Source organism: Trichomycterus rosablanca, chromosome 2, assembly GCF_030014385.1.
Source record: "Trichomycterus rosablanca isolate fTriRos1 chromosome 2, fTriRos1.hap1, whole genome shotgun sequence".
Classification (NCBI taxonomy): Eukaryota; Metazoa; Chordata; class Actinopteri; order Siluriformes; family Trichomycteridae; genus Trichomycterus; species Trichomycterus rosablanca.
Genome location: NC_085989.1, coordinates 57,232,731 through 57,258,840, shown reverse-complemented (window position 1 = coordinate 57,258,840; position 26,110 = coordinate 57,232,731). Strand labels below are relative to the sequence as shown.

Here is a 26,110-nt window from a genome sequence, read left to right as displayed (position 1 = left end):
TACTAAGAGCAGGATTTGAGACTTAATAACTCAATCGTTTTTTGATTTCCAACCTTCTGTACTATATAAATGTTTCAAGAGCTTGAAAAGAAAGAGATTCACAAAGGTGATTGTCAAAGAAAACAGACACTTTTATTTAACCAAAATTAAACCTAACCACTCTGAACATGTTTCTCTTTTCTAAACTGTTAGAAACTGTCAGAACATTCATCAATGATGAAGAGTAGATGAATAAATCCTTCCTCTCCATCTGATTCATGCTCAGAAAGAAACATCACAACTCATCATCATGGTTAAGGAGATGTAACACTTTCAAATCACATTTCCTAGTCAGTAACTATAGAAATGATTCCTGAAAGTATAGTCTTAACCTGGAAGCAGCAGAACCCAGCTGAGTGATGTTCTCCTCTACACTTCACCCTCACGCTAGATTCATCTCTCCAACATGGAGGTTTCTAGTAGAACCTTTGTTTCTTTCTGAGCATGAATCAGATGGAGAGGAATGATTTATTCATCTGCTCTTCATCATTGATGAATGTTCTGACTGTTTCTAACAGTTTAGAAAAGAGAAACATGTTCAGAGTGGTAAGAGCTAACACAGTTTAAACAATTAAGTAAATGGTTGTTTTGTATGAGCATTTTTTGATGTACTGTAATTCAAACATTTACTTAAAGTCTGGGATCCATCTGTTACTAAACAGCAGAAACACAAACTAATCTAAACCAGTTCCTAGCCTTCAATGGTACAAACAATCTTCAAGTGAAAGTATTTCAAAGCTCTAATCAACAAGAGAATTTTTTACTGTATGAGAAAGTAACTGTGTTTACATACAGCCTGAAAATCTGATAATCAGACTAACAGCTCAATCTGAACACGCCAGTGTTAACACCTCGATCAAAATAGAACACGCCCGTGTTTACACCTCAATCTGAATGTTTACACTTTTATCCAAAGTGATTTACAATTATGACTGAACATAATTTAAGCAATCAAAGGTTAGGGGCCTTGCTCAGGGGCCCAATAGTGGCAACTTGGTGGTGGTGCCACTTGAACTGGCAATTTTAAGATTACTAGTCCAGTACCTTAACCGCTGAGCTACCTCTGTGTGTACATGTTTATATCTCAGTCGAAATAAAACAGGGTATTTCAGAAATGAGGACTGGTCTCATTTCAACAAGCTACTTAATTCTATTAGAACTCTGCCTTATAATTATGGGGAGGATATTAAAAGTGAGATACTTCCTTTTTCCATACTTATTTTTATACATTTATTTATTAACATTTGTCCTTGTTTTGTTTATAAATTGCAGTGGAACCTTCTGTCTAAAATCAACACATAAAATAACAAAGAAGGAAAATGATTGATTACTACGTTACCTGCACTTAAAACTTAATTTACTTTTTCTATTTTTTATTATTATATAAATACTTAATGAACTTGATAGTACAGTAGAATTAAAAAGTTGCTGAAGAGAAAAAAAAAAGACGGGAAAGAGACTCATCAACACTTTCATTAAACCAGGATTAAATCTAACCACTCTGGACATGTTTTCTTCTTCTAAACCGACAGAAACAGTCAGAACATTCATCAATGACGAAGAGCAGGTGATTAAATCATTCCTCTCCATCTGATTTATGCTCAGAAAGAAACATCACAGCACATCATCATGGTTAAAGAGACGTAACACTTTCAAATCACATTTCCTAGTCAGTAACTATAGAAATGATTCCTGAAAGTATAGTCTTAACCTGGAAGCAGCAGAACCCAGCTGAGTGATGTTCTCCTCTACACTTCACCCTCACACTAGATTCATCTCTCTGTTCATTCTATCACATTCAGTAGAATCTTTACTCGTTCTATCAGTAGAATTGTACTACAGATGAATTAGTGTGTATCGAAAGTTTAATAAATGTAAATATAACAGAGTTAGTTCAAACTAAACATTCATGTTCATACACACTACACACTCACACTTACAGCGTACAAACTTACATTGAGTAACTCGTAGCTCTTCAACTTCAGGTTCTTGTTTAATAAATACAAGAACTCCAACAATCAGAGAGAATTATTAAAAACACGAAGAGTAAATCAGATATTGTTATATCTACTTTTATATTAATAGTAATTAACTTTTACTAGAAACCTCCATGTTGGAGAGATGAATCTAGTGTGAGGGTGAAGTGTAGAGGAGAACATCACTCAGCTGGGTTCTGCTGCTTCCAGGTTAAGACTATACTTTCAGGAATCATTTCTATAGTTACTGACTAGGAAATGTGATTTGAAAGTGTTACATCTTTTTAACCATGATGATGAGTTGTGATGTTTCTTTCTGAGCATGAATCAGATGGAGAGGAATGATTTATTCTTCTGCTCTTCATCATTGATGAGTGTTCTGACTGTTTCTAATAGTTTAGTAGAGAGAAACATGTTCAGAGTGGTTAGAACTAACACAATTTAAACAATGAAGTCAATGCTTGTTCTGTATGAGCATTTTTAGATTTACTGTTTACAATTAGGGTTAATTCTGTAACTGTGTTAATTTGATTTCATGTAGCTAAGCAGTCAGTCATTCTTTTTCACACACTGTAATTCAAATATTTACTCAAATCCTGGGGGTCTGTCTGTTACCAAACAGCAGAATCACGAACTAACCTGAACCAACTTCTAGCCTTCAAAGTAACAAAACAGAATTCCAGTGAAGATATTACAAAGCTCTAATCTACAAGAGAGATTTTTGCTGTATGAGAAAGTAACTGTGTGTACATACAGCCTGAAAATCTGATAATCAAACTAACATTTCAATCTGAGCACACCAAGAGAAGTTTACACCTCGATCAGAATAGAACACGCCCGTGTTTACACCTCGATCAGAATACAACACGCCCGTGTTTACACTTCAGCCTGAATGTTTACACTCTTATCAAAAGTGATTTACAATTATGACTGAACACAATTTGAGTGATCAAGGGTTAAGGGCCTTGCTCAGGAGCCCAATAGTGGCAACTTGGTGGTGGTGTTACTTGAACTGGCAATCTTAAGATTACTAGTCCAGTACCTTAACCGCTGAGCTACCTCTGTGTGTACATGTTTATATCTCAGTCGAAATAAAACAGGAATAAAACAGGAATAAAACAGGATATTTTCAGGATACACGAGGACTGGTCTCATTTCAATAATGTTCTTAATTCTATTAGAACTCATACGATAAGGGGGAGGATATTAAAGTGAGATATTCCCTTATTCTGTACTTATTTTTATTCATTTATTTATTAATATTTGCATTTTTGGCATTTAGCAGACACTTTAATCCAGAGCGACTTACATTACAGTTACAGTATACAGTCTGAGCATTAGAAGGTTAAGGGCCTTGCTCAAGGGCCCAATAGCAGAAACCTGGCAGTAGTGGGGCTTGAACCAGCAACCTTCTGATTACTAATCCAGTACTTTAACCACTAAAACAAACTAACTTCTTCTAACATTTACAAATAAAATAAAAGAATGATATAGATTATTATTTCACCTTTACATTTAACTTCTTGTAACTTTTAGCATCATATAAATGCAAAAAGGACTTGATGATATAGTTAAAAAGATGCTGTAAAGAAGAACTATGGAATAATTAATCAACACCTTCATTTACCCAGGATCAATTTTAACCACTCTGAACATGTTTCCTTCTTCTAAACTGTTAGAAACAGTCAGAACAATCATCAACTACGAAGAGCAGATGAATAAATCATTCCTCTCCATCTGGTTCATGCTCAGAAAGAAACATCACAGCTCATCATCATGGTTAAAGAGACGTAACACTTTCAAATCACATTTCCTAGTCAGTAACTATAGAAATGATTCCTGAAAGTATAGTCTTAACCTGGAAGCAGCAGAACCCAGCTGAGTGATGTTCTCCTCTACACTTCACCCTCACGCTAGATTCATCTCTCCAACATGGAGGTTTCTAGTAGAAGCTTCACAACACCAGTCAGCCTCTCCAGTAAAATATTCTGATCTGTAGAATCAAACGCTGCACTAAGATGTAATAGAAGAAGACTATTAACCCTCGTACTGAGTTCTATAGTTCAGTCTAAATCCTGATTATAATGCTTTATAATGTTTTCTGTGTAAATAAGTGTATAATTGTTGGGACACTTTTTGTAACGTCCTGCACAAACACAGAATGTTTAAATATTTATACTGGACATTTATTATTCAAAAGTTTAGAAAACTATTTATTTAAATTTTAAAACACTACATAAACAGTATTTTCTACAGAGAGAGTGCACACACACCATGAGTGGACTCGTTCATCAGCTGTTATTTACCAGAAATGTGATATGAACCTATAATTAAACAGATCAAGTTTAGTTTCTGTAATCAGGGGTTTAATAACTGCACCTGTAAAAAAATTGGGTAAATAACCAGGTTTAATGGATGTATTTATTTTACTCCAGGACCAGAAACTGTTTCTGTCCAGGTCACAACTGGCCAAAATGTGAGATACAGCCATAATGATACAGTTAGAATGATGCTGGTGTTGTGAAGTAAAATATTCTGATCTGATGAATCAAATCTTTTTTCTGCCCAGGTCACAAATCCATGATCACATCTGGTTCAGGTGTCAGAGACGAACATAACTAGACAGTTGTGATGATGCTGGTGTTGTGAAGTTTCTACTAGAAACCTCCATGTTGGAGAGATGAATCTAGTGTGAGGGTGAAGTGTAGAGGAGAACATCACTCAGCTGGGTTCTGCTGCTTCCAGGTTAAGACTATACTTTCAGGAATCATTTCTATAGTTACTGACTAGGAAATGTGATTTGAAAGTGTTACGTCTCTTTAACCATGATGATGAGCTGTGATGTTTCTTTCTGAGCATGAATCAGATGGAGAGGAATGATTTATTTATCTGCTCTTCATCATTGATGAATGTTCTGACTGTTTCTTACAGTTTAGAAGAAGGAAACATGTTCAGAGTGGTTTTGAGTATTATGAGCTGAATGGAAAAATTTGCATTTTGTTAATAAATGGGTTTTTGTTTTTTCTCTTGTTTTTGTTACAGTTTGGTTTTTATTGCTTTGCTGGTCTCTGTGACTTAATAAGTTAATATACGGGAATAATTTGTTCTTGAGGGAGTGCTAATCTATTGAAAATGTTGTGATGCAATACTACTCATTATGCACCAATATTTATTTGCTAAACTTCACGTTTAAATCCAAACCTATTTAATGTAACTGAACTTCATACATCACGTGTGTTTTGTTTTCCTCAGTTAAATTCAGTCACTTAAAATAAAATGTGCAGAAGCTTGTTGAAGGTCTCTGTTGAAGAAAACTTCACATATTTTTTATGTAGTAAATTAACAAAAGACAGAATTTCATCAGAACTGTCCAAACTTTAGCAGACGGTACATTTATACTGAGTCTGATCCTCGACACTAATTTAAACATTTACTCACGTTACCACACCACAGAGCCACAAACAAACCTTATGGGCTCTTGTTTTATATAATTAAACAAACCATCAGCCTTCAAACTTACAAACATCATTTAAATTAAAGTATTACAAAACTTTAATCTACAAGAGAAAATGTTTCTGATCCACTGATGCTGTATGAGAAAGTAACCGTGTTCAGGGGAGAGTGTGGAAGTGAGATATTTCCTTTTTCTGTTCTCTTTTTAATCATTCATTTATTAATATTTATTCTTGTTTTGTTTATAAATTCTATATAAATGACTAAATTCTTCAACTATGAGGATCTGGGAAAGTGATAGAACGAGTGATACTAAGAGCAGGATTTGAGACTTAATAACTCAATCGTTTTTTGATTTCCAACCTTCTGTACTATATAAATGTTTCAAGAGCTTGAAAAGAAAGAGATTCACAAAGGTGATTGTCAAAGAAAACAGACACTTTTATTTAACCAAAATTAAACCTAACCACTCTGAACATGTTTCTCTTTTCTAAACTGTTAGAAACTGTCAGAATAATCATCAATGATGAAGAGTAGATGAATAAATCATTCCTCTCCATCTGATTCATGCTCAGAAAGAAACATCACAACTCATCATCATGGTTAAAGAGATGCAACACTTTCAAATCACATTTCCTAGTCAGTAACTATAGAAATGATTCCTGAAAGTATAGTCTTAACCTGGAAGCAGCAGAACCCAGCTGAGTGATGTTCTCCTCTACACTTCACCCTCACGCTAGATTCATCTCTCCAACATGGAGGTTTCTAGTAGAACCTTTGTTTCTTTCTGAGCATGAATCAGATGGAGAGGAATGATTTATTCATCTGCTCTTCATCATTGATGAATGTTCTGACTGTTTCTAACAGTTTAGAAAAGAGAAACATGTTCAGAGTGGTAAGAGCTAACACAGTTTAAACAATTAAGTAAATGGTTGTTTTGTATGAGCATTTTTTGATGTACTGTAATTCAAACATTTACTTAAAGTCTGGGATCCATCTGTTACTAAACAGCAGAAACACAAACTAATCTAAACCAGTTCCTAGCCTTCAATGGTACAAACAATCTTCAAGTGAAAGTATTTCAAAGCTCTAATCAACAAGAGAATTTTTTACTGTATGAGAAAGTAACTGTGTTTACATACAGCCTGAAAATCTGATAATCAGACTAACAGCTCAATCTGAACACGCCAGTGTTAACACCTCGATCAAAATAGAACACGCCCGTGTTTACACCTCAATCTGAATGTTTACACTTTTATCCAAAGTGATTTACAATTATGACTGAACATAATTTAAGCAATCAAAGGTTAGGGGCCTTGCTCAGGGGCCCAATAGTGGCAACTTGGTGGTGGTGCCACTTGAACTGGCAATTTTAAGATTACTAGTCCAGTACCTTAACCGCTGAGCTACCTCTGTGTGTACATGTTTATATCTCAGTCGAAATAAAACAGGGTATTTCAGAAATGAGGACTGGTCTCATTTCAACAAGCTACTTAATTCTATTAGAACTCTGCCTTATAATTATGGGGAGGATATTAAAAGTGAGATACTTCCTTTTTCCATACTTATTTTTATACATTTATTTATTAACATTTGTCCTTGTTTTGTTTATAAATTGCAGTGGAACCTTCTGTCTAAAATCAACACATAAAATAACAAAGAAGGAAAATGATTGATTACTACGTTACCTGCACTTAAAACTTAATTTACTTTTTCTATTTTTTATTATTATATAAATACTTAATGAACTTGATAGTACAGTAGAATTAAAAAGTTGCTGAAGAGAAAAAAAAAAGACGGGAAAGAGACTCATCAACACTTTCATTAAACCAGGATTAAATCTAACCACTCTGGACATGTTTTCTTCTTCTAAACCGACAGAAACAGTCAGAACATTTATCAATGACAAAGAGCAGGTGATTAAATCATTCCTCTCCATCTGATTTATGCTCAGAAAGAAACATCACAGCTCATCATCATGGTTAAAGAGTCGTAACACTTTCAAATCACATTTCCTAGTCAGTAACTATAGAAATGATTCCTGAAAGTATAGTCTTAACCTGGAAGCAGCAGAACCCAGCTGAGTGATGTTCTCCTCTACACTTCACCCTCACACTAGATTCATCTCTGTTCATTCTATCACATTCAGTAGAATCTTTACTCGTTCTATCAGTAGAATTGTACTACAGATGAATTAGTGTGTATCGAAAGTTTAATAAATGTAAATATAACAGAGTTAGTTCAAACTAAACATTCATGTTCATACACACTACACACTCACACTTACAGCGTACAAACTTACATTGAGTAACTCGTAGCTCTTCAACTTCAGGTTCTTGTTTAATAAATACAAGAACTCCAACAATCAGAGAGAATTATTAAAAACACGAAGAGTAAATCAGATATTGTTATATCTACTTTTATATTAATAGTAATTAACTTTTACTAGAAACCTCCATGTTGGAGAGATGAATCTAGTGTGAGGGTGAAGTGTAGAGGAGAACATCACTCAGCTGGGTTCTGCTGCTTCCAGGTTAAGACTATACTTTCAGGATTCATTTCTATAGTTACTGACTAGGAAATGTGATTTGAAAGTGTTACATCTTTTTAACCATGATGATGAGTTGTGATGTTTCTTTCTGAGCATGAATCAGATGGAGAGGAATGATTTATTCTTCTGCTCTTCATCATTGATGAGTGTTCTGACTGTTTCTAATAGTTTAGTAGAGAGAAACATGTTCAGAGTGGTTAGAACTAACACAATTTAAACAATGAAGTCAATGCTTGTTCTGTATGAGCATTTTTAGATTTACTGTTTACAATTAGGGTTAATTCTGTAACTGTATTAATTTGATTTCATGTAGCTAAGCAGTCAGTCATTCTTTTTCACACACTGTAATTCAAATATTTACTCAAATCCTGGGGGTCCGTCTGTTACCAAACAGCAGAATCACGAACTAACCTGAACCAACTTCTAGCCTTCAAAGTAACAAAACAGAATTCCAGTGAAGATATTACAAAGCTCTAATCTACAAGAGAGATTTTTGCTGTATGAGAAAGTAACTGTGTGTACATACAGCCTGAAAATCTGATAATCAAACTAACATTTCAATCTGAGCACACCAAGAGAAGTTTACACCTCGATCAGAATAGAACACGCCCGTGTTTACACCTCGATCAGAATACAACACACCCGTGTTTACACTTCAGCCTGAATGTTTACACTCTTATCAAAAGTGATTTACAATTATGACTGAACACAATTTGAGTGATCAAGGGTTAAGGGCCTTGCTCAGGAGCCCAATAGTGGCAACTTGGTGGTGGTGTTACTTGAACTGGCAATCTTAAGATTACTAGTCCAGTACCTTAACCGCTGAGCTACCTCTGTGTGTACATGTTTATATCTCAGTCGAAATAAAACAGGAATAAAACAGGAATAAAACAGGATATTTTCAGGATACACGAGGACTGGTCTCATTTCAATAATGTTCTTAATTCTATTAGAACTCATACGATAAGGGGGAGGATATTAAAGTAAGATATTCCCTTATTCTGTACTTATTTTTATTCATTTATTTATTAATATTTGCATTTTTGGCATTTAGCAGACACTTTAATCCAGAGCGACTTACATTACAGTTACATTATACAGTCTGAGCATTAGAAGGTTAAGGGCCTTGCTCAAGGGCCCAATAGCAGAAACCTGGCAGTAGTGGGGCTTGAACCAGCAACCTTCTGATTACTAATCCAGTACTTTAACCACTAAAACAAACTAACTTCTTCTAACATTTACAAATAAAATAAAAGAATGATATAGATTATTATTTCACCTTTACATTTAACTTCTTGTAACTTTTAGCATCATATAAATACAAAAAGGACTTGATGATATAGTTAAAAAGATGCTGTAAAGAAGAACTATGGAATAATTAATCAACACCTTCATTTACCCAGGATCAATTTTAACCACTCTGAACATGTTTCCTTCTTCTAAACTGTTAGAAACAGTCAGAACAATCATCAACTACGAAGAGCAGATAAATAAATCATTCCTCTCCATCTGGTTCATGCTCAGAAAGAAACATCACAGCTCATCATCATGGTTAAAGAGACATAACACTTTCAAATCACATTTCCTAGTCAGTAACTATAGAAATGATTCCTGAAAGTATAGTCTTAACCTGGAAGCAGCAGAACCCAGCTGAGTGATGTTCTCCTCTACACTTCACCCTCACGCTAGATTCATCTCTCCAACATGGAGGTTTCTAGTAGAAGCTTCACAACACCAGTCAGCCTCTCCAGTAAAATATTCTGATCTGTAGAATCAAACGCTGCACTAAGATGTAATAGAAGAAGACTATTAACCCTCGTACTGAGTTCTATAGTTCAGTCTAAATCCTGATTATAATGCTTTATAATGTTTTCTGTGTAAATAAGTGTATAATTGTTGGGACACTTTTTGTAACGTCCTGCACAAACACAGAATGTTTAAATATTTATACTGGACATTTATTATTCAAAAGTTTAGAAAACTATTTATTTAAATTTTAAAACACTACATAAACAGTATTTTCTACAGAGAGAGTGCACACACACCATGAGTGGACTCGTTCATCAGCTGTTATTTACCAGAAATGTGATATGAACCTATAATTAAACAGATCAAGTTTAGTTTCTGTAATCAGGGGTTTAATAACTGCACCTGTAAAAAAATTGGGTAAATAACCAGGTTTAATGGATGTATTTATTTTACTCCAGGACCAGAAACTGTTTCTGTCCAGGTCACAACTGGCCAAAATGTGAGATACAGCCATAATGATACAGTTAGAATGATGCTGGTGTTGTGAAGTAAAATATTCTGATCTGATGAATCAAATCTTTTTTCTGCCCAGGTCACAAATCCATGATCACATCTGGTTCAGGTGTCAGAGACGAACATAACTAGACAGTTGTGATGATGCTGGTGTTGTGAAGTTTCTACTAGAAACCTCCATGTTGGAGAGATGAATCTAGTGTGAGGGTGAAGTGTAGAGGAGAACATCACTCAGCTGGGTTCTGCTGCTTCCAGGTTAAGACTATACTTTCAGGAATCATTTCTATAGTTACTGACTAGGAAATGTGATTTGAAAGTGTTACGTCTTTTTAACCATGATGATGAGCTGTGATGTTTCTTTCTGAGCATGAATCAGATGGAGAATAATGATTTATTCATCTGCTTTTCATCATTGATGAATGTTCTGACTGTTTCTAACAGTTTAGAAGAAGGAAACATGTTCAGAGTGGTTTTGAGTATTATGAGCTGAATGGAAGAATTTGCATTTTGTTAATAAATGGGTTTTTGTTTTTTCTCTTGTTTTTGTTACAGTTTGGTTTTTATTGCTTTGCTGGTCTCTGTGACTTAATAAGTTAATATAAGGGAATAATTTGTTCTTGAGGGAGTGCTAATCTATTGAAAATGTTGTGATGCAATACTACTCATTATGCACCAATATTTATTTGCTAAACTTCACGTTTAAATCCAAACCTATTTAATGTAACTGAACTTCATACATCACGTGTGTTTTGTTTTCTTCAGTTAAATTCAGTCACTTAAAATAAAATGTGCAGAAGCTTGTTGAAGGTCTCTGTTGAAGAAAACTTCACATATTTTTTATGTAGTAAATTAACAAAAGACAGAATTTCATCAGAACTGTCCAAACTTTAGCAGACGGTACATTTATACTGAGTCTGATCCTCGACACTAATTTAAACATTTACTCACATGTTACCACACCACAGAGCCACAAACAAACCTTATGGGCTCTTGTTTTATATAATTAAACAAACCATCAGCCTTCAAACTTACAAACATCATTTAAATTAAAGTATTACAAAACTTTAATCTACAAGAGAAAATGTTTCTGATCCACTGATGCTGTATGAGAAAGTAACCGTGTTCAGGGGAGAGTGTGGAAGTGAGATATTTCCTTTTTCTGTTCTCTTTTTAATCATTCATTTATTAATATTTATTCTTGTTTTGTTTATAAATTCTATATAAATGACTAAATTCTTCAACTATGAGGATCTGGGAAAGTGATAGAACGAGTGATACTAAGAGCAGGATTTGAGACTTAATAACTCAATCGTTTTTTGATTTTCCAGCCTTCTGTACTATATAAATGTTTCAAGAGCTTGAAAAGAAAGAGATTCACAAAGGTGATTGTCAAAGAAAACAAACACTTTCATTTAACCAAAATTAAACCTAACCACTCTGAACATGTTTCTCTTTTCTAAACTGTTAGAAACAGTCAGAACATTCATCAATGATGAAGAGCAGATGAATAAATCATTCCACTCCATCTGATTCATGCTCAGAAAGAAACATCATAGCTCATCATCATGGTTAAAGAGATGTAACACTTTCAAATCACATTTCCTAGTCAGTAACTATAGAAATGATTCCTGAAAGTATAGTCTTAACCTGGAAGCAGCAGAACCCAGCTGAGTGATGTTCTCCTCTACACTTCACCCTCACGCTAGATTCATCTCTCCAACATGGAGGTTTCTAGTAGAACCTTTGTTTCTTTCTGAGCATGAATCAGATGGAGAGGAATGATTTATTCATCTGCTCTTCATCATTGATGAATGTTCTGACTGTTTCTAACAGTTTAGAAAAGAGAAACATGTTCAGAGTGGTAAGAGCTAACACAGTTTAAACAATTAAGTAAATGGTTGTTTTGTATGAGCATTTTTTGATGTACTGTAATTCAAACATTTACTTAAAGTCTGGGATCCATCTGTTACTAAACAGCAGAAACACAAACTAATCTAAACCAGTTCCTAGCCTTCAATGGTACAAACAATCTTCAAGTGAAAGTATTTCAAAGCTCTAATTAACAAGATAATTTTTTACTGTATGAGAAAGTAACTGTGTTTACATACAGTTTGAAAATCTGTTAATCAGCCTCACAGCTCAATCTGAACACATCTGTGTTAATGCCTCAATCAAAATAGAACACGCCCGTGTTTACACCTCAATCTGAATGTTTACACTTTTATCCAAAGTGATTTACAATTATGACTGAACATAATTTGAGCAATCAAAGGTTAGGGGCCTTGCTCAGGGGCCCAATAGTGGCAACTTGGTGGTGGTGCCACTTGAACTGGCAATCTTAAGATTACTAGTCCAGTACCTTAACCGCTGAGCTACCTCTGTGTGTACATGTTTATATCTCAGTCGAAATAAAACAGGAATAAAACAGGAATAAAACAGGATATTTTCAGGATACACGAGGACTGGTCTCATTTCAATAATGTTCTTAATTCTATTAGAACTCATACGATAAGGGGGAGGATATTAAAGTGAGATATTCCCTTATTCTGTACTTATTTTTATTCATTTATTTATTAATATTTGCATTTTTGGCATTTAGCAGACACTTTAATCCAGAGCGACTTACATTACAGTTACAGTATACAGTCTGAGCATTAGAAGGTTAAGGGCCTTGCTCAAGGACCCAATAGCAGAAACCTGGCAGTAGTGGGGCTTGAACCAGCAACCTTCTGATTACTAATCCAGTACTTTAACCACTAAAACAAACTAACTTCTTCTAACATTTACAAATAAAATAAAAGAATGACATAGATTATTATTTCACCTTTACATTTAACTTCTTGTAACTTTTAGCATCATATAAATACAAAAAGGACTTGATGATATAGTTAAAAAGATGCTGTAAAGAAGAACTATGGAATAATTAATCAACACCTTCATTTACCCAGGATCAATTTTAACCACTCTGAACATGTTTCCTTCTTCTAAACTGTTAGAAACAGTCAGAACAATCATCAACGATGAAGAGCAGAAGAATAAATCATTCCTCTCCATCTGATTCATGCTCAGAAAGAAACATCACAGCTCATCATCATGGTTAAAGAGACGTAACACTTTCAAATCACATTTCCTAGTCAGTAACTATAGAAATGATTCCTGAAAGTAGTCTTAACCTGGAAGCAGCAGAACCCAGCTGAGTGATGTTCTCCTCTACACTTCACCCTCACGCTAGATTCATCTCTCCAACATGGAGGTTTCTAGTAGAAGCTTCACAACACCAGTCAGCCTCTCCAGTAAAATATTCTGATCTGTAGAATCAAACGCTGCACTAAGATGTAATAGAAGAAGACTATTAACCCTCGTACTGAGTTCTATAGTTCAGTCTAAATCCTGATTATAATGCTTTATAATGTTTTCTGTGTAAATAAGTGTATAATTGTTGGGACACTTTTTGTAACGTCCTGTACTAACACAGAATGTTTAAATATTTATACTGGACATTTATTATTCAAAAGTTTAGAAAACTATTTATTTAAATTTTAAAACACTACATAAACAGTATTTTCTACAGAGAGAGTGCACACACACCATGAGTGGACTCGTTCATCAGCTGTTATTTACCAGAAATGTGATATGAACCTATAATTAAACAGATCAAGTTTAGTTTCTGTAATCAGGGGTTTAATAACTGCACCTGTAAAAAAATTGGGTAAATAACCAGGTTTAATGGATGTATTTATTTTACTCCAGGACCAGAAACTGTTTCTGTCCAGGTCACAACTGGCCAAAATGTGAGATACAGCCATAATGATACAGTTAGAATGATGCTGGTGTTGTGAAGTAAAATATTCTGATCTGATGAATCAAATCTTTTTTCTGCCCAGGTCACAAATCCATGATCACATCTGGTTCAGGTGTCAGAGACGAACATAACTAGACAGTTGTGATGATGCTGGTGTTGTGAAGTTTCTACTAGAAACCTCCATGTTGGAGAGATGAATCTAGTGTGAGGGTGAAGTGTTGAGGTGAACATCACTCAGCTGGGTTCTGCTGCTTCCAGGTTAAGACTATACTTTCAGGAATCATTTCTATAGTTACTGACTAGGAAAAGTGATTTGAAAGTGTTACGTCTCTTTAACCATGATGATGAGCTGTGATGTTTCTTTCTGAGCATGAATCAGATGGAGAGGAATGATTTATTTATCTGCTCTTCATCATTGATGAATGTTCTGACTGTTTCTTGCAGTTTAGAAGAAGAAAACATGTTCAGAGTGGTTTTGAGTATTATGAGCTGAATGGAAGAATTTGCATTTTGTTAATAAATGGGTTTTTGTTTTTTCTCTTGTTTTTGTTACAGTTTGGTTTTTATTGCTTTGCTGGTCTCTGTGACTTAATAAGTTAATATAAGGGAATAATTTGTTCTTGAGGGAGTGCTAATCTATTGAAAATGTTGTGATGCAATACTACTCATTATGCACCAATATTTATTTGCTAAACTTCATGTTTAAATCCAAACCTATTTAATGTAACTGAACTTCATACATCACGTGTGTTTTGTTTTCTTCAGTTAAATTCAGTCACTTAAAATAAAATGTGCAGAAGCTTGTTGAAGGTCTCTGTTGAAGAAAACTTCACATATTTTTTATGTAGTAAATTAACAAAAGACAGAATTTCATCAGAACTGTCCAAACTTTAGCAGACGGTACATTTATACTGAGTCTGATCCTCGACACTAATTTAAACATTTACTCACATGTTACCACACCACAGAGCCACAAACAAACCTTATGGGCTCTTGTTTTATATAATTAAACAAACCATCAGCCTTCAAACTTACAAACATCATTTAAATTAAAGTATTACAAAACTTTAATCTACAAGAGAAAATGTTTCTGATCCACTGATGCTGTATGAGAAAGTAACCGTGTTCAGGGGAGAGTGTGGAAGTGAGATATTTCCTTTTTCTGTTCTCTTTTTAATCATTCATTTATTAATATTTATTCTTGTTTTGTTTATAAATTCTATATAAATGACTAAATTCTTCAACTATGAGGATCTGGGAAAGTGATAGAACGAGTGATACTAAGAGCAGGATTTGAGACTTAATAACTCAATCGTTTTTTGATTTCCAACCTTCTGTACTATATAAATGTTTCAAGAGCTTGAAAAGAAAGAGATTCACAAAGGTGATTGTCAAAGAAAACAGACACTTTTATTTAACCAAAATTAAACCTAACCACTCTGAACATGTTTCTCTTTTCTAAACTGTTAGAAACTGTCAGAATAATCATCAATGATGAAGAGTAGATGAATAAATCATTCCTCTCCATCTGATTCATGCTCAGAAAGAAACATCACAGCTCATCATCATGGTTAAAGAGACGTAACACTTTCAAATCACATTTCCTAGTCAGTAACTATAGAAATGATTCCTGAAAGTATAGTCTTAACCTGGAAGCAGCAGAACCCAGCTGAGTGATGTTCTCCTCTACACTTCACCCTCACGCTAGATTCATCTCTCCAACATGGAGGTTTCTAGTAGAACCTTTGTTTCTTTCTGAGCATGAATCAGATGGAGAGGAATGATTTATTCATCTGCTCTTCATCATTGATGAATGTTCTGACTGTTTCTAACAGTTTAGAAAAGAGAAACATGTTCAGAGTGGTAAGAGCTAACACAGTTTAAACAATTAAGTAAATGGTTGTTTTGTATGAGCATTTTTTGATGTACTGTAATTCAAACATTTACTTAAAGTCTGGGATCCATCTGTTACTAAACAGCAGAAACACAAACTAATCTAAACCAGTTCCTAGCCTTCAATGGTACAAACAATCTTCAAGTGAAAGTATTTCAAAGCTCTAATCAACAAGAGAATTTTTTACTGTATGAGAAAGTAACTGTGTTTACATACAGCCTGAAAATCTGATAATCAGACTAACAGCTCAATCTGAACACGCCAGTGTTAACACCTCGATCAAAATAGAACACGCCCGTGTTTACACCTCAATCTGAATGTTTACACTTTTATCCAAAGTGATTTACAATTATGACTGAACATAATTTAAGCAATCAAAGGTTAGGGGCCTTGCTCAGGGGCCCAATAGTGGCAACTTGGTGGTGGTGCCACTTGAACTGGCAATTTTAAGATTACTAGTCCAGTACCTTAACCGCTGAGCTACCTCTGTGTGTACATGTTTATATCTCAGTCGAAATAAAACAGGGTATTTCAGAAATGAGGACTGGTCTCATTTCAACAAGCTACTTAATTCTATTAGAACTCTGCCTTATAATTATGGGGAGGATATTAAAAGTGAGATACTTCCTTTTTCCATACTTATTTTTATACATTTATTTATTAACATTTGTCCTTGTTTTGTTTATAAATTGCAGTGGAACCTTCTGTCTAAAATCAACACATAAAATAACAAAGAAGGAAAATGATTGATTACTACGTTACCTGCACTTAAAACTTAATTTACTTTTTCTATTTTTTATTATTATATAAATACTTAATGAACTTGATAGTACAGTAGAATTAAAAAGTTGCTGAAGAGAAAAAAAAAAGACGGGAAAGAGACTCATCAACACTTTCATTAAACCAGGATTAAATCTAACCACTCTGGACATGTTTTCTTCTTCTAAACCGACAGAAACAGTCAGAACATTTATCAATGACAAAGAGCAGGTGATTAAATCATTCCTCTCCATCTGATTTATGCTCAGAAAGAAACATCACAGCTCATCATCATGGTTAAAGAGTCGTAACACTTTCAAATCACATTTCCTAGTCAGTAACTATAGAAATAATTCCTGAAAGTATAGTCTTAACCTGGAAGCAGCAGAACCCAGCTGAGTGATGTTCTCCTCTACACTTCACCCTCACACTAGATTCATCTCTCTGTTCATTCTATCACATTCAGTAGAATCTTTACTCGTTCTATCAGTAGAATTGTACTACAGATGAATTAGTGTGTATCGAAAGTTTAATAAATGTAAATATAACAGAGTTAGTTCAAACTAAACATTCATGTTCATACACACTACACACTCACACTTACAGCGTACAAACTTACATTGAGTAACTCGTAGCTCTTCAACTTCAGGTTCTTGTTTAATAAATACAAGAACTCCAACAATCAGAGAGAATTATTAAAAACACGAAGAGTAAATCAGATATTGTTATATCTACTTTTATATTAATAGTAATTAACTTTTACTAGAAACCTCCATGTTGGAGAGATGAATCTAGTGTGAGGGTGAAGTGTAGAGGAGAACATCACTCAGCTGGGTTCTGCTGCTTCCAGGTTAAGACTATACTTTCAGGAATCATTTCTATAGTTACTGACTAGGAAATGTGATTTGAAAGTGTTACATCTTTTTAACCATGATGATGAGCTGTGATGTTTCTTTCTGAGCGTGAATCAGATGGAGAGGAATGATTTATTCTTCTGCTCTTCATCATTGATGAATGTTCTGACTGTTTCTAATAGTTTAGTAGAGAGAAACATGTTCAGAGTGGTTAGAACTAACACAATTTAAACAATGAAGTCAATGCTTGTTCTGTATGAGCATTTTTAGATTTACTGTTTACAATTAGGGTTAATTCTGTAACTGTATTAATTTGATTTCATGTAGCTAAGCAGTCAGTCATTCTTTTTCACACACTGTAATTCAAATATTTACTCAAATCCTGGGGGTCCGTCTGTTACCAAACAGCAGAATCACGAACTAACCTGAACCAACTTCTAGCCTTCAAAGTAACAAAACAGAATTCCAGTGAAGATATTACAAAGCTCTAATCTACAAGAGAGATTTTTGCTGTATGAGAAAGTAACTGTGTGTACATACAGCCTGAAAATCTGATAATCAAACTAACATTTCAATCTGAGCACACCAAGAGAAGTTTACACCTCGATCAGAATAGAACACGCCCGTGTTTACACCTCGATCAGAATAGAACACACCCGTGTTTACACTTCAGCCTGAATGTTTACACTCTTATCAAAAGTGATTTACAATTATGACTGAACACAATTTGAGCAATCAAAGGTTAAGGGCCTTGCTCAGGAGCCCAATAGTGGCAACTTGGTGGTGGTGTTACTTGAACTGGCAATCTTAAGATTACTAGTCCAGTACCTTAACCGCTGAGCTACCTCTGTGTGTACATGTTTATATCTCAGTCGAAATAAAACAGGAATAAAACAGGAATAAAACAGGATATTTTCAGGATACACGAGGACTGGTCTCATTTCAATAATGTTCTTAATTCTATTAGAACTCATACGATAAGGGGGAGGATATTAAAGTAAGATATTCCCTTATTCTGTACTTATTTTTATTCATTTATTTATTAATATTTGCATTTTTGGCATTTAGCAGACACTTTAATCCAGAGCGACTTACATTACAGTTACATTATACAGTCTGAGCATTAGAAGGTTAAGGGCCTTGCTCAAGGGCCCAATAGCAGAAACCTGGCAGTAGTGGGGCTTGAACCAGCAACCTTCTGATTACTAATCCAGTACTTTAACCACTAAAACAAACTAACTTCTTCTAACATTTACAAATAAAATAAAAGAATGATATAGATTATTATTTCACCTTTACATTTAACTTCTTGTAACTTTTAGCATCATATAAATACAAAAAGGACTTGATGATATAGTTAAAAAGATGCTGTAAAGAAGAACTATGGAATAATTCATCAACACCTTCATTTACCCAGGATCAATTTTAACCACTCTGAACATGTTTCCTTCTTCTAAACTGTTAGAAACAGTCAGAACAATCATCAACTACGAAGAGCAGATGAATAAATCATTCCTCTCCATCTGGTTCATGCTCAGAAAGAAACATCACAGCTCATCATCATGGTTAAAGAGACGTAACACTTTCAAATCACATTTCCTAGTCAGTAACTATAGAAATGATTCCTGAAAGTATAGTCTTAACCTGGAAGCAGCAGAACCCAGCTGAGTGATGTTCTCCTCTACACTTCACCCTCACGCTAGATTCATCTCTCCAACATGGAGGTTTCTAGTAGAAGCTTCACAACACCAGTCAGCCTCTCCAGTAAAATATTCTGATCTGTAGAATCAAACGCTGCACTAAGATGTAATAGAAGAAGACTATTAACCCTCGTACTGAGTTCTATAGTTCAGTCTAAATCCTGATTATAATGCTTTATAATGTTTTCTGTGTAAATAAGTGTATAATTGTTGGGACACTTTTTGTAACGTCCTGCACAAACACAGAATGTTTAAATATTTATACTGGACATTTATTATTCAAAAGTTTAGAAAACTATTTATTTAAATTTTAAAACACTACATAAACAGTATTTTCTACAGAGAGAGTGCACACACACCATGAGTGGACTCGTTCATCAGCTGTTATTTACCAGAAATGTGATATGAACCTATAATTAAACAGATCAAGTTTAGTTTCTGTAATCAGGGGTTTAATAACTGCACCTGTAAAAAAATTGGGTAAATAACCAGGTTTAATGGATGTATTTATTTTACTCCAGGACCAGAAACTGTTTCTGTCCAGGTCACAACTGGCCAAAATGTGAGATACAGCCATAATGATACAGTTAGAATGATGCTGGTGTTGTGAAGTAAAATATTCTGATCTGATGAATCAAATCTTTTTTCTGCCCAGGTCACAAATCCATGATCACATCTGGTTCAGGTGTCAGAGACGAACATAACTAGACAGTTGTGATGATGCTGGTGTTGTGAAGTTTCTACTAGAAACCTCCATGTTGGAGAGATGAATCTAGTGTGAGGGTGAAGTGTAGAGGAGAACATCACTCAGCTGGGTTCTGCTGCTTCCAGGTTAAGACTATACTTTCAGGAATCATTTCTATAGTTACTGACTAGGAAATGTGATTTGAAAGTGTTACGTCTCTTTAACCATGATGATGAGCTGTGATGTTTCTTTCTGAGCATGAATCAGATGGAGAGGAATGATTTATTTATCTGCTCTTCATCATTGATGAATGTTCTGACTGTATCTAACAGTTTAGAAGAAGGAAACATGTTCAGAGTGGTTTTGAGTATTATGAGCTGAATGGAAGAATTTGCATTTTGTTAATAAATGGGTTTTTGTTTTTTCTCTTGTTTTTGTTACAGTTTGGTTTTTATTGCTTTGCTGGTCTCTGTGACTTAATAAGTTAATATAAGGGAATAATTTGTTCTTGAGGGAGTGCTAATCTATTGAAAATGTTGTGATGCAATACTACTCATTATGCACCAATATTTATTTGCTAAACTTCATGTTTAAATCCAAACCTATTTAATGTAACTGAACTTCATACATCACGTGTGTTTTGTTTTCCTCAGTTAAATTCAGTCACTTAAAATAAAATGTGCAGAAGCTTGTTGAAGGTCTCTGTTGAAGAAAACTTCACATATTTTTTATGTAGTAAATTAACAAAAGACAGAATTTCATCAGAACTGTCCAAACTTTAGCAGACGGTACATTTATACTGAGTCTGATCCTCGACACTAATTTAAACATTTACTCACATGTTACCACACCACAGAGCCACAAACAAACCTTATGGGCTCTTGTTTTATATAATTAAACAAACCATCAGCCTTCAAACTTACAAACATCATTTAAATTAAAGTATTACAAAACTTTAATCTACAAGAGAAAATGTTTCTAATCCACTGATGCTGTATGAGAAAGTAACCGTGTTCAGGAGAGAGTGTGGAAGTGAGATATTTCCTTTTTCTGTTCTCTTTTTAATCATTCATTTATTAATATTTATCCTTGTTTTGTTTATAAATTCTATATAAATGACTAAATTCTTCAACTATGAGGATCTGGGAAAGTGATAGAACGAGTGATACTAAGAGCAGGATTTGAGACTTAATAACTCAATCGTTTTTTGATTTCCAACCTTCTGTACTATATAAATGTTTCAAGAGCTTGAAAAGAAAGAGATTCACAAAGATGATTGTCAAAGAAAACAAACACTTTTATTTAACCAAAATTAAACCTAACCACTCTGAACATGTTTCTCTTTTCTAAGCTGTTAGAAACAGTCAGAACATTCATCAATGATGAAGAGCAGATGAATAAATCATTCCTCTCCATCTGATTCATGCTCAGAAAGAAACATCACAGCTCATCATCATGGTTAAAGAGACGTAACACTTTCAAACCACATTTCCTAGTCAGTAACTATAGAAATGATTCCTGAAAGTATAGTCTTAACCTGGAAGCAGCAGAACCCAGCTGAGTGATGTTCTCCTCTACACTTCACCCTCACACTAGATTCATCTCTCCAACATGGAGGTTTCTAGTAGAAGCTTCACAACACCAGTCAGCCTCTCCAGTAAAATATTCGGATCTGTAGAATCAAACGCTGCACTAAGATCTAATAGAAGAAGATTATTAACCCTCCTACTGAATGTGGGTTTAGTTCTATAGTTCAGTCTAAATCCTGATTATAATGTTTTATTATGTTTTCTGTGTAAATAAGTGTATAAATGTTAGGACACTTTTTGTAAAGAGCTGCACAAACACAGAACGTTTAAACACCATGACTGAACGATCCTTAGTTATGTAATAATGTCATTGTTTAAGAGCCTTCCCTAACCTTGTTGTTATGTTATATATGCCCAGGTGGAGCTGTCTTGGTCCTTTCTGTGTGTGAAAGCACATTAAGAAACCATTAGGAAAGCAAATACAATTACTAATCACATTTTCTAACCAGGAGAAAACAAAGAGTAGCTGGAATATTTGTATAAAAATAAATGCACATTATTAATTGTGAGATATCTGTGATTCACTGAATCTTTATTTTGCTTATTTCACAGTATAATTTATATTTAATAGTTAAATAGTTTGAGATTTATATCTTGTGTAAATATTAGCTGTTGTAATGAGCGGTCCCTCCCAGTGTCCCATCAGCATAAACACAATTTGTCTCTTCACTTTACACTAAATTTTGTAATAATAAATAAATTGTTTTAGCTATGCCTTTCTAAACAAACAAAAAAACCCCAGACAAATTAAATAAAGAAAAACAAATGGGCCCCTTGAACAGTGGTGATTATTCTGTCCCTCTGTGTGTGTTTGTGTTTCTGAGTGATGTTGGGTGTTGTAAGTGTTTGTGGCAGATTTTAATGCCTTGATGACCGATGTTCTCCCATTTAAAGCACTGTGGTTCAATGTCCATTAATGAGTTCCATCCAGCGCCAAACGCATTCCTGGTTTTGGTTTTATTAAGCCCCACCATGGAAAAAACCCTCTCTGCATCTGCATTTCAGTGTGGCAGCAGAACTAATACCAGTTTGGCAATCGTAGACAGCCTCGGAAATCTGCTCATACCCGTCACCTTTGAAAAAAATGAACCAAGGAAGCCTAATTACACTCCTACATATTTTTGCAGTTATCAAGTTGCTCATGTCAATGGGCGTGTGCTGAGTATTTCTTGTACAGTGTCCCAAAATTCACGCAAGATTTGAATTTTTTAAGAAGAGATTAATTAAAAAATTCAGGGAGACTGGATCAATTAGTGATCTTAGACACTCTGGCCGTTCTTGTATTTGTTAAACAGAAGAAATAAAGTTGAAGAGTTGAAGAGCTACGTGAGCGTGTAGTGTGTATGAACATGTGTGAATGTTTAGTTTTAACTCTATGTTTACATTTATTTAACTTTATATACACACATTCATCTGTAGTACAATTCAATTAAAAAATGTGTAAAGATTTTACTGAATGTGTCAGAATGAACAGAGATGAATCTAGTGTGAGGGTGAAGTGTAGAGGAGAACATCACTCAGCTGGGTTCTGCTGCTTTCAGGTTAAGACTATACTTTCAGGAATCATTTCTATAGTTACTGACTAGGAAATGTGATTTGAAAGTGTTACGTCTCTTTAACCATGATGATGAGCTGTGATGTTTCTTTCTGAACATGAATCAGATGGAGAGGAATGATTTATTCTTCTGCTCTTCATCATTGATGAATGTTCTGACTGTTTCTAACAGTTTCAATGAGGAAGACATGTTCAGAGTGGTTAGTGAACTACTGAAAGTATTTAGCTCTCTGCCATGTAAAAATTTCTCTGTTTAAAAATTATAGTTTTAGCTATAAAGTCAAATATAATGTAAAATTGTTTTGTATTAAATAATCATTAATGTCAGTAAGGTTAGTCTGTGTTTCTGTCTTTTGGTAACATGAATCCTACACTGGAAGAGAATGTTTAACTTATAGTCAGCAAAGAGAACCACTGGCTGTTATCTAATAAAAATGAAATCGATGTGAATTAGAAATGAAATAGAATCTTGGTTATTATAAACTTTATTTCTTGTATAAAGAGTAAATAGATTTAGCACCAGAAAACAAATTCACTATGTTTTTTTTTACCCCGTGCACCACTAGCTGTTTATTTTATCAGCTCCACTTACCATATAGAAGCACTTTGTAGTTCTACAATTACTGACTGTAGTCCATCTGTTTCTCCACATACTTTGTTAGCCCCCCTTCACCCTGTTCTTCAATGGTCACACAGAGCAGGTATTATTTAGGTGGTGGATGATTCTCAGCACTGCAGTGACACTGACATGGTGGTGGTGTGTTAGTGTGTGTTGTGCTGGTATGAGTGGATCAGACACAGCAGCGCTGCTGGAGTTTTTAAACACCTCACTGTCACTGCTGGACTGGGAATAGTCCACCAACCAAAAATATACAGCCAACAGCGCCCCGTGGGCAGCGTCCTGTGCCCACTGATGAATATAACTTTATATTACAGATTTATGAATGTAAGATGTTACACAAAGTATTTATACAAATTATTAAAAACCCAAAGATGAAACTAAAGATAACCCTAATAAACACATGACTACAATAAATACAAATAACATTTATTCACCATACAGCTCTAACCATACTATAACATTCACACTATACTTATTTGGAAATAATCTGAATAATTACAAATGGTATGCATTAAACTATTTATACATCTATTTATATTTACTTTTATTCAACTATTTACATACATTCATTTAAATTTCTTTACCTATGAACAATTTCTATCTCTCACAGGAAGAAAGGCCGACTAAATTCTGCTCTCTGGCTGTAAGCTTCTGACTCCCTGAAAGTGCTTTTCCAGCAGGTCCATACTGAGAGCACTCATGGCTGGGGGAAACCATTGAAGTAGCAAATCATATCGTGTTGTTTCCTGTGCATTTTCTATGCCCTGTACTATAGTCTATGACATGATTCATGACGTGATTCACCAGGTGACCGGAGAAATGAGGTGAGTTCCTCTCTCAGTCGTTTACCACCCAAAACAAGAAGACTTAAAGAATTGCTGAGGGATTTGTGAAACTGTTAAATCATGTAGCTTTTTTATCTGTAGTTGGTGCCATTGATGGGAGCCACATTAGAATCAAAGCTCCAGGAGAACCTCATGCACAGTGCTACATCGACTGAAAGCTCTATACATCTATATACCTGCAAGCTGTGTGTGACCACCAAGGCAAGTCTTTAGACGTCTTTATTGGCTTTCCTGGGTTAATGCATGATTCAAGGGTGTGTTGCCAAAGCGTTCCTTACCAGCAGGCCATATTCCCACCAAGAGGCTACATGATCCTTGGTGATAATGGCTGCCCCTGTATCACACACCCCATCGCTCTCATAACACCCTTTAAAAAGCCTGTAAGAATTAAGGAGCATGTAGCCTTCAACAGGCATCATGCAAAAGCACGTTCTGTAATTGAACGTGCTTTTGGGATGCTGAAGACCAGGTGGAGGTCCATCTTCCTATATTCCCTCGAAGTCCACCCAAGTTTTAAGCCAGAGGTGATTGCTGACTGTGCTGCTCTGAAAAATATCTGTATGGAAGCAGGAGATATTGTTCAGCCTGACGGGGAAGCAGATGTTGAAGAGGAAGAGGATGCTCGGGATGAAGACAGCACAAAAGCAACAAGTGGTCGTCAGTTAAGGGAGCAACTATGAATATGTTGTATATAATAATGCAGTTGTGTAAAGTTCTTAGTTCTGTTATTGAAATGATTTAAGTTTTGTTCTGTGGCTGTGATATTTTAAAACTAATTAAAATGATTTTGAAGACAAGAGTGACTTTTATCAAAGAAAATGTCATACAGCTATTTAAAACTAGGAAACTGAACTATTGCATAGTTTAAATTTAACATAAGCATTTTTGTAGGTAAACAAAACCAGAGTACAATTTTATTAAAATGTATATTTAAATAACAAATCTAACTTTTTTTATTATTCAAGAAGACTGCTGATACCGATACCAATCCGATACCGTCATTTCTCCTCTCAAACAACTAAGTAGTAATAATACACATCTCAATGCACCATGGGTAAACTAGCTATCTAAATAACGATGCTCAGACTGTGATACAAATATTCAAAAGGAATAATTGGGTCGTTCCTGGGATTTGGTGCCTTTTGGACCTTAAAACTTTTTGAGAATGAAACACTGTTTATTTGTTTATCATGTTTTAAAAGGACGTGTTCTACTTTTCCAAACTAATACTATTAAGCTAAGTTACACATGAACCTCATATACACTGTGACGTCCAGCCTGTTACGTATTAGGTTGTAACAGGGTGGACCATAACAGGGTGGACATTCTGACATAACATGAGCCTTTTTAGTCTTTTTTTTTTTTTTAATGATCAAATCATTTTGCTGTTTCTCATATATCCCATAACAGGGTGGACATGTTGTGGTTGACCATATAACATTATAACATTAAAATGAGGAGTTTAATGAGCCGCTCATCTTCCACAGTTGTTTTCCCTCCAAAAAGATAATGTGAGCTCCAGGA

General features: G+C 34.7%; 20 non-coding genes and 4 pseudogenes across 20 annotated transcripts; 12 read left to right on the top strand and 12 right to left on the bottom strand.

The window, feature by feature from the left end:
* Positions 1–155: 155 nt before the first annotated feature.
* LOC134309364 (small nucleolar RNA U3) lies at positions 156–368 on the bottom strand. The gene has a single exon (XR_010011101.1). It is a non-coding gene; the product is annotated as a small nucleolar RNA U3 (small nucleolar RNA).
* A 20-nt stretch (positions 369–388) lies between these two features.
* On the top strand, positions 389–582 carry LOC134309437 (small nucleolar RNA U3; annotated as a pseudogene).
* A 952-nt stretch (positions 583–1,534) lies between these two features.
* LOC134309398 (small nucleolar RNA U3) lies at positions 1,535–1,747 on the bottom strand. Its single transcript, XR_010011134.1, has one exon. It is a non-coding gene; the product is annotated as a small nucleolar RNA U3 (small nucleolar RNA).
* Positions 1,748–2,228: 481 nt separating this feature from the next.
* Positions 2,229–2,441, top strand: LOC134309349 (small nucleolar RNA U3). Its single transcript, XR_010011087.1, has one exon. It is a non-coding gene; the product is annotated as a small nucleolar RNA U3 (small nucleolar RNA).
* Positions 2,442–3,657: 1,216 nt separating this feature from the next.
* LOC134309499 (small nucleolar RNA U3) lies at positions 3,658–3,870 on the bottom strand. The gene has a single exon (XR_010011212.1). It is a non-coding gene; the product is annotated as a small nucleolar RNA U3 (small nucleolar RNA).
* Positions 3,871–4,763: 893 nt separating this feature from the next.
* On the top strand, positions 4,764–4,976 carry LOC134309471 (small nucleolar RNA U3). The gene has a single exon (XR_010011186.1). It is a non-coding gene; the product is annotated as a small nucleolar RNA U3 (small nucleolar RNA).
* Positions 4,977–5,933: 957 nt separating this feature from the next.
* Positions 5,934–6,146, bottom strand: LOC134309392 (small nucleolar RNA U3). The gene has a single exon (XR_010011128.1). It is a non-coding gene; the product is annotated as a small nucleolar RNA U3 (small nucleolar RNA).
* A 20-nt stretch (positions 6,147–6,166) lies between these two features.
* On the top strand, positions 6,167–6,360 carry LOC134309431 (small nucleolar RNA U3; annotated as a pseudogene).
* Positions 6,361–7,312: 952 nt separating this feature from the next.
* Positions 7,313–7,525, bottom strand: LOC134309411 (small nucleolar RNA U3). Its single transcript, XR_010011146.1, has one exon. It is a non-coding gene; the product is annotated as a small nucleolar RNA U3 (small nucleolar RNA).
* A 479-nt stretch (positions 7,526–8,004) lies between these two features.
* Positions 8,005–8,217, top strand: LOC134309357 (small nucleolar RNA U3). Its single transcript, XR_010011095.1, has one exon. It is a non-coding gene; the product is annotated as a small nucleolar RNA U3 (small nucleolar RNA).
* Positions 8,218–9,433: 1,216 nt separating this feature from the next.
* Positions 9,434–9,646, bottom strand: LOC134309353 (small nucleolar RNA U3). The gene has a single exon (XR_010011091.1). It is a non-coding gene; the product is annotated as a small nucleolar RNA U3 (small nucleolar RNA).
* An 893-nt stretch (positions 9,647–10,539) lies between these two features.
* LOC134309495 (small nucleolar RNA U3) lies at positions 10,540–10,752 on the top strand. Its single transcript, XR_010011208.1, has one exon. It is a non-coding gene; the product is annotated as a small nucleolar RNA U3 (small nucleolar RNA).
* Positions 10,753–11,712: 960 nt separating this feature from the next.
* Positions 11,713–11,925, bottom strand: LOC134309333 (small nucleolar RNA U3). The gene has a single exon (XR_010011071.1). It is a non-coding gene; the product is annotated as a small nucleolar RNA U3 (small nucleolar RNA).
* Positions 11,926–11,945: 20 nt separating this feature from the next.
* LOC134309436 (small nucleolar RNA U3) lies at positions 11,946–12,139 on the top strand (annotated as a pseudogene).
* A 1,101-nt stretch (positions 12,140–13,240) lies between these two features.
* Positions 13,241–13,451, bottom strand: LOC134309337 (small nucleolar RNA U3). The gene has a single exon (XR_010011075.1). It is a non-coding gene; the product is annotated as a small nucleolar RNA U3 (small nucleolar RNA).
* An 893-nt stretch (positions 13,452–14,344) lies between these two features.
* LOC134309320 (small nucleolar RNA U3) lies at positions 14,345–14,557 on the top strand. Its single transcript, XR_010011058.1, has one exon. It is a non-coding gene; the product is annotated as a small nucleolar RNA U3 (small nucleolar RNA).
* Positions 14,558–15,516: 959 nt separating this feature from the next.
* On the bottom strand, positions 15,517–15,729 carry LOC134309384 (small nucleolar RNA U3). Its single transcript, XR_010011121.1, has one exon. It is a non-coding gene; the product is annotated as a small nucleolar RNA U3 (small nucleolar RNA).
* A 20-nt stretch (positions 15,730–15,749) lies between these two features.
* LOC134309433 (small nucleolar RNA U3) lies at positions 15,750–15,943 on the top strand (annotated as a pseudogene).
* A 952-nt stretch (positions 15,944–16,895) lies between these two features.
* LOC134309423 (small nucleolar RNA U3) lies at positions 16,896–17,108 on the bottom strand. Its single transcript, XR_010011157.1, has one exon. It is a non-coding gene; the product is annotated as a small nucleolar RNA U3 (small nucleolar RNA).
* Positions 17,109–17,589: 481 nt separating this feature from the next.
* On the top strand, positions 17,590–17,802 carry LOC134309341 (small nucleolar RNA U3). Its single transcript, XR_010011079.1, has one exon. It is a non-coding gene; the product is annotated as a small nucleolar RNA U3 (small nucleolar RNA).
* A 1,216-nt stretch (positions 17,803–19,018) lies between these two features.
* On the bottom strand, positions 19,019–19,231 carry LOC134309498 (small nucleolar RNA U3). Its single transcript, XR_010011211.1, has one exon. It is a non-coding gene; the product is annotated as a small nucleolar RNA U3 (small nucleolar RNA).
* Positions 19,232–20,124: 893 nt separating this feature from the next.
* Positions 20,125–20,337, top strand: LOC134309483 (small nucleolar RNA U3). The gene has a single exon (XR_010011197.1). It is a non-coding gene; the product is annotated as a small nucleolar RNA U3 (small nucleolar RNA).
* A 959-nt stretch (positions 20,338–21,296) lies between these two features.
* Positions 21,297–21,509, bottom strand: LOC134309322 (small nucleolar RNA U3). Its single transcript, XR_010011060.1, has one exon. It is a non-coding gene; the product is annotated as a small nucleolar RNA U3 (small nucleolar RNA).
* Positions 21,510–23,108: 1,599 nt separating this feature from the next.
* Positions 23,109–23,321, top strand: LOC134309390 (small nucleolar RNA U3). The gene has a single exon (XR_010011126.1). It is a non-coding gene; the product is annotated as a small nucleolar RNA U3 (small nucleolar RNA).
* The last annotated feature ends 2,789 nt before the right edge of the window (positions 23,322–26,110 follow it).